The sequence below is a fragment of the Myotis myotis genome, unplaced genomic scaffold (genome assembly GCF_014108235.1).
Source record: "Myotis myotis isolate mMyoMyo1 unplaced genomic scaffold, mMyoMyo1.p scaffold_m19_p_22, whole genome shotgun sequence".
Classification (NCBI taxonomy): Eukaryota; Metazoa; Chordata; class Mammalia; order Chiroptera; family Vespertilionidae; genus Myotis; species Myotis myotis.
Genome location: NW_023416327.1, coordinates 2,906,596 through 2,914,035, shown reverse-complemented (window position 1 = coordinate 2,914,035; position 7,440 = coordinate 2,906,596).

The following is a 7,440-nucleotide window of genomic DNA, read 5'->3' as shown; positions in this document are numbered from 1 at the left end:
CGCCTGCCACCTCCCACACCAGCAGGACATCTGCCACCTCCCACACCAGCAGGACGCCTGCCACCTCCCACACCAGAGGGCACCTGCCACCTCCCACACCAGCAAGACGCCTGCCACCTCCCTCACCAGAGGGCGCCTGTCACCTCCCACACCAGAGGGCACCTGCCACCTCCCACACCAGCAAGACGCCTGCCACCTCCCTCACCAGAGGGCGCCTGCCACCTCCCACACCAGAGGGCACCTGCCACCTCCCACACCAGAGGGCGGCCGCAGGACTATGTAAGTGGGGACTGAGTGTCCCGCCAGGAGGCAGTGGGATGCCCAGCCGCCTGCACCCTCCTGTCCCAGCCGCCGCCTGTCTCGCCCACATCTCCCCTCCCTTCCCTCCCAAGTCCCTGAGGCCGGACCGTGTTGAACACATTTCCGCGCCCTGTTTCCCCAGTTGTACAGACGTCCTGCAGGTGCGGGCTAGTCCTACCTTCCCACGGACTCAGGCCTCTCTCCCATCCTTCTCCTCGGCCTGGCCTGGATCCCGGGGAGCGTGGGGCTCACAGGCAGCTCCCCGAAAGGAGCCCCTGTGCTGAGCCCTGGGAAAGAACGCAGCCCTCTCCCTAAGAATGCCAGGGCCTTAGGCTGGGCAGCGAGCCACACCCTCCCCGCAGCGTCGGAAAGGTAACACAGCAACTATTCATTTGTTTGCACAAAAGCATTTCTCTCGGCGTGTGGTGAGGGTCTCCCCCAGGCTCAGCACTGGATGGAAGATGAGTAGCTGCTCTGGCCCTGGGCCCTTATGGTCCAGCCCGAGGGGAGATGGGGGGGCACAGGCCACGGGGTGGTGGGGCTGAGACCCTGAAGCCGGTGCTGTGGGCAGGCAGGGTCCTCCTTCACAGTCGGAGGAGGCCTTAGGCAGGACTTTCTGAAACAGAAGCAGGAAATAGATGGGAGGAGGGGTGGGAGTGTGGAGGGCACCCCAGAGTTCAAGGGTGCCTGTGGTGCTAGGAGCCGCCACTGAGAGGGACAGAGGCCCGTGAGCAAGGACCCGCCACCGCGTGGGAGCCTGGTCTGCCATGTGGCAGGAACCCTGAGCCCCAGGGTCTCTGGGCATCGCTGGGGATGGGGGCGGCTCTTCCTTCCTGTCAGTCTCTGCCCCTTCTCTCTCCTCTCCGCTCTTCTGAGAGGCTCCTCGTGTGCTGAGAGCGTTGCTGGCGGTGCTCCCACCCCACGTGCGGCTGGTGAGGAACCTGGGGCCGCTGTGTCCCCTTCAAGAGCAGGTTTTCCTAGTCCTGAGCTGTCACATGAGAGAACCGCCCTGAACTCACACTGCAGTCCTTAGAGCCACACGACTCAATGGGTTACATCTAGTCAGAGTTTACATTTTCACAGGGCGAAACCGTTGAGCTGAAAATGACTCTCCCCAGGTGAAACTTCAGGAGAATGTGGCAAGCACCTTCTCCAAGTAAACCATCAACACGAAGATCACTCTGTCAACCCACAGCCCAGGACCTCCTGGGAGGTTTTTATAATTAAACAATTCCTGGGCTGTCCTTTTGGTTATTACAATCTACTTCCTTCTACCCGGAATAGGCACAGAGAGGCACGGAGAGGTGTTTGCTTTGTTTGTGAGAGTCCCAGCGGGCCTCTGCTAATGGTAGCAGCTGTCCCAAGGGGAACACGGCCAGCGCCCAGGCTGCAGGATGTGCTCGGGGTCTCAGTGTGGGGACAACAGAGAAGACAGGACAGAGCCTCCCTCCTCCAGGAGCCGGCCACCGTGTGAGGACGACACTCAGGTTTTGGCTGAAGACGGAGCCAGGGTCCCTGCAGAAGACCGGCGAGGGCTCAGGTACAAAGGGCAGCACCGGTCTGAGGACACTGTCTCCCGTTATTACAGATAAACGCGGAAACAGCGACTGACGGAGACGAGGTCCCTGGGTGGGGCCCAGCGGGGCCAGCGGCCTGCTCGGGCGGGCGCCCGGCGCTGTGGTGGGTCTGTGAGCAGCTGGGCCTCCAGGGCGGCTGGCGGGCTGCAGAGCAGGTGGGCCGGCCAGGAGCTCAGGAAGGGATGGCGCGGCCATGGTACCTGTCGGCGTGCTGAGGGGAAGCATGGGAGCCTGTTCCACGCGGACCGAAGCTTTCGGTCAACGCAATCTGGGAACTGCATAAAGCAACCCAGAACCAATGTTTCCCCAATCACTTTTTTAAAAAGAGCTCTTTGCAGATCTTTTGCCCTAAGAGAAAGCTCCACTAAGCGTGTGTGTTTGGAGTACTGCCTGCAGGTTAAGCTAAATCTTTTCTTCTGTGTACTTACGATCCCAATCTGGTATATGGTGTCATCATGTATTGGTGTTCATCCAGGTTTGGAGTGCTTTCAATTTCGTTATTTAATTTTACTTCTGAATATGTAAAATGGTTACATAATTCCGAGGTCAGAACCATATAACAAGCACTACTCATTCCTATCCTTACCCCTACATCCTGGTCCTCTCTAAGTCCTCATTTCCTTGGTTTCTGATTTAATCTGCCTATGATTCTTTTTAAAAAATACATAACTATTTGCTTATTTTCTTTTCTCTTACACACAAAGTATAGCATATGAGTTACACTTCATATCTTGCTTTTTTCACTTAATACGCTTTCAAAATTATTTCACGTTGGTGGGAAGAGCTCAGCGGCATTCACCTCCTGTGGCTGCACCGCCTTCCCAGCAGATGTGCCCGTGCTTAGGCCCTCAGTCTTTTACGGGAGGACTTTAGGTCGTTAGCAATGTTTTGCCCTTCTAAGTAACGGCACAATGAAAAACCATGGAACTCTGTTGTTTTCTATTGGTAGAGGTGTTTATTTTTTCAGCCTAAATTCCTAGAAGTGGAAGCGCTAGGTCAAAAAGTGAATGTGTGTGTGATTCTGGGAGATCTGGCCAAATCCTCCCTCACAGCAACTGCACCGTTTGTCCTTGGAGTATGTCAGAGCGGCGGTCTCACTGCCGTGCTTGTGCATGTCAATCGGTCAGATGGAAATGGCAACTCAGGATGTACCCATTTGCACTCTCTTATTATGAGTGAAGGTTTCTTCCATATGTCTCAGGGTCTTGTGTCTTTTTCTATGAATTGATTGTTCATGTCTTTTGCTAATATTACTGTTGGGTGGAGGGAGAGTTATTTATTTCTATGAGCTCTTTATTTATTATGAGATTAGTCTTTTATTTGTGGTGAATGTTGCAAATATTTTCTCATTTCCCACTTCTCATTTCTCCTTTGACTTTGCTTATAATATTTCTATGTAGTCAAATGTATCACCATGTTATGAAGGAATTTATCTTTCACTTTTCAAGTATTTAGATGTTTCATCGACTTCCAGCTTATCCTGTTGTAAGGTGTGAAGTATGGATCAAGATTTTTTTTTTCCAAATAGCTATTCAGTATGCTAGCAGAATATATTTAAAAGGCCTATCTTTCCTCCAATGATTTGGGATACCACATTTATCATATCATGAATTTCCAAGTATACCTTGGTGAATTTCTAGACTTTCTATTCTGCATTGGTTTACCCGTTCATGAACCGTGCTGCTTTAGTTATAGTGGCTTTAAGCTACATTGAGGTATCTGGTAAGGCTCGTCCCTTGTGGGGACATGTTTGTTGGTTTGTTGTTTCTGGTGGCTGGGAGATGCCACTGGCATTGAGGACCGGTGATGCTAGATATCCTGCAAAGCAAAGGGTGGTCCCGTGCCATGATAAAGACCTGGCGTCCTGCACAACTGCTAACGGCCACTGGATATCACGGGGATGAAAACCTGCTTCTAATCAGTTATGTCCAGAATCTCACTTTGATTCACAGACACGCACAAAGCATTTTTGCATGTTTTGATGTACACCCTATTTTCCAGACTTTAAAACACTTTTATCAAGCATCATCAGGATTCCAGGAAAGTGTGTCCCTACTGACGATGGTCGTGCAGTGTCTGAATCACTGACATGACACCTGAGACAGGTATGTCATGTTGTGCTGGTAGCGGCCAGCCCAGGAGAATCTACCTCATTATGCCTTTTAGTGTAGTTAATGTGCAAATATTTACTATGAAAATGCATGTTATTTTTATTATGTTATTTTCCTTTTATTTCTTTTTTTACTACAGTTAGTGAATGATGTTGATTTCTTAAAATTATGTATATAGTTTGTATATAATCTATAAATGTCCTTTTGGGGTACTTTGTAAATTGGTTGCTAGAGAGAGAGAGGGTTGGTGTCTGATAGGGTTGGGAATGAAGCCTAGACTGAATCCATCATGTTTAGCCATCAGCCAATGCACGGCAGGGCCACAGCAGGGCCCGCAGGAGAGTTTGGGTGTGTTTTGCAAACCCATCTGTGGTGCTGGAAAAACATCTTGCTCATCTGATGTTGACACAATGGTTCCCTTTTTGGTAGTAGGAACAATGTCTTTTTCAGAAAATAATAAAAGACATAGGAGATGAGGGAAAAATTCATAACCCAATTCTAGTTCCCTCCCCAGGAAACTTTTCCACATTGTGAGTATATGTATGTGGTGTGTGTGTGTGTGTGTGTGTGTGTGTGTGTGTGTGTGTAAAGAATGCTATATAGAATATGGTTCCAATGTTGTTCACTGAGCACCTAGTGTCTAGAAACTAGATATCCTATACTAGATACCAGAAACATAGTGCCTCCCCTCAAACACCTCAAAAGAGACAAAACATCAGCCCTGCGACACCTTGATCTTGGGCTTCTAGCCACTGGAACTATGAGAAAATAAATGTCTGTTGTTTAAGCCGTAGAAAACAAATATAGTTATCTATATCTACATATATAAAAGCGACTGTTATGACATAATGATGGGAACAACCAGTTGCTGTGATGCGCACTAACCACCAGGGGGCAGATGCTCAACACAGGAGCTGTCCCCTGGTGGTCAGTGTGCTCCCACAGCAGGAGTGTCCCTCAGCCAGAAGCTGGGCTCATGGCTGGTGAGCCCAACGGTGGTGATGGGAGTCTCTCCTGCCTCCACAGCAGCGCTAAGGAGCAGCGAGCCAAGTGGTAAGGAGTGAGCAGGTGGGCGGTTAGGAGTGAGGGGTCCCGGATTGCAAGAGGGCGCAGGCCGGGCTGAGGGACCCCCCTCCATGCACGAATTTCATGCATTGGGCCTCTAATTTTTTAATAAGCAAAAGTTCTTAATGTAATATAATTGAGCATATCAATTTATTCCTTTATATCTTCTATGTCTTATTTAAGAATTTGTCCCTTCCCCTGAGTTCACGATATTCTTACTCTGTTAAGAGTGCAGGCAAAGTTCTGTGTGAGTTTCCTACTGTTGCCGGAACAAATTACCACAAATATAATAGCTTAAAGCAGCAAGAGTTTACGACCCTGCCATTCCGGAAGTCAGGCGTCTGCAAGGGTCTCACTGAACGAAAAGCAAGGTGTTGGCGGCCTCGCACCACCTGTGTTCCCTGGCGGGTGCCTCCCTCACCCTCAGAGCCCTAGGGCTGGCCGCTGTGGTCTCGTGGGGTCGCTCCTCTGCCTCCCCCTCCCACTTATAAGGACCCTGGTGATTATGTTGGGCCCACCCACACAGCCAGGATGATCCCTGCAGCTCAAGGTCAGCTAATTAGCAAATTAATTCCATCTGCAACCCTAAGCGCAGCATGGAAGGCATTCACAGGTTCTGGGATTAGGACGCGTCGTCTCTCCTGCCCACATTGTCGCCCGCCCTTGTTCTGGCTAAGTTCCCCGCTCCTTTCTTGCCACCACCTCAGGGGAGCCAGCAGACTTGCCCACATTAAAGGTGGGAGTTCTCGCCAGAGCCCAGAACTTGTCTTGGGAAGGTTAACCCTGATTAGCCCAGAGGTCCCTCGACACTTTGCAGCCGGCCTTGGGAGACGGACGGCGCCGGGAATGGGGTTCCCAGACCCTCAGCAGGAACCGTGTCGCAGCAGCAGCCGCAGCACCTGCCCGTTCTCTGCTCGCCCCTGTGCGGAATGATGACAAAGCAAATGCCTCTCACCGGAAAGCCATTCCCCTTTCCCCAGCTCGGGCCACTCACGCTGTGGCTGTGAGCCAGGCCGGCGCCCCAGGAGCGCCTCGCGGAGGCTTCACCCCGCGGAGCAGAGAGGCCCTGCGCGAGCTCGGGGCCTGGCGTCGCTCATCCTGCGCTTTGTTAGCTCTTTTCCCTGAAGCTGTGTGTCTATTTCTAGGCTTATAGTTGCCCTTCCTTGGTCTCTTGCCTTTGGGATGTGGCTGGGGCTGGGGAGAGGAGACTGCAGACGAGAGGTCTTTGTTGCTGTTCAGTTTCTCTCTGGCGCCCCCGCCCCCGGCCCCGCCGCCCCCTCCCCGGCCTCTGGCTAGGAGCCAGAACTAAGTCATTTTGAAGCCTCCTGTGACTCTGGGATAAACCTCCACTCACTGCTTCGAGTCTGTGCCATTGCACACACTGGGCCTGTGCCCAGGCAGCAGGGAAAAACACTTTCTTGTTTCAGAGACGTCACCGTCACCTCTTTTTCCTTCGAAGTCCCCCCTGGAGCAGAGCTCAGCGGGGCCTGGAGGGGATGGGCCTGGACAGTATGTGTGACACTCCTTTTACCCACGAATCCTGCCTCCTGCCTCCTGCCCTGTCACGCCAAGAGGCCAAGCGCTGCCTGGTCATCTGGAAAGCAGGCTCCAGGCGCTGCCTCGCACTCAGGGTGGAGGCAATGTCCGCTGTGAGCACATCTGCACCATGAGGAGAGCCCTGCTGGGAAGGGTGGTGGTTGAGCATTCTGAGGCTGTGGTTGGTTAAAAATAAAGATATTAATAAATAAATAAATAAATAAATAAATAAATAAATAAATAAATAAATCACTCTGTGACTCCCAGGGGCAGATCGGAATCTTGGGGGGGAGGGGGGGGCAGGAGGATACATACATTTACACAAAATGTTATAGTTTTACATTTCTCAAATATAAAATTATAACATTGTGTATATATTTGAGAAAATGGAAAAGCAACTATTTGAAACTTTAAATAATATTCAGGGAAAACATGAGATCTTTTAGGTTTGGACAGAGGGAAGTAAGGTGATAAGTTTTTAGGAGATTGCTCTAAAATAATGAAGGAAACATCCTTGTGAGGCCAGAACATGAGCTGTGACCCTGAGTTCCTGAGGTCCCTGCCCTGAGTCCCTGCCACCGCTCTCTGAATCCAGATGAGGCTGGCAACACCTTTTGCAACATCTCCAGCCTCAGGGGTCTCATGTGGTTCCATCCGATTGCTCAGCTGAGACACTTGCCCGAGCCCAGCCACAGGGAGGATGGCACAGTGAATGTACGGAGAGGGTGGCATAGCAGCGGTTCTCAACCTGTGGGTCGCGACCCCTTTGGCCATCGAACAACCCTTTCACAGGGGTCACCTAAGACCATCCTGAATATCAGATATTTACATGACGTTTCCTAACAGTAGCA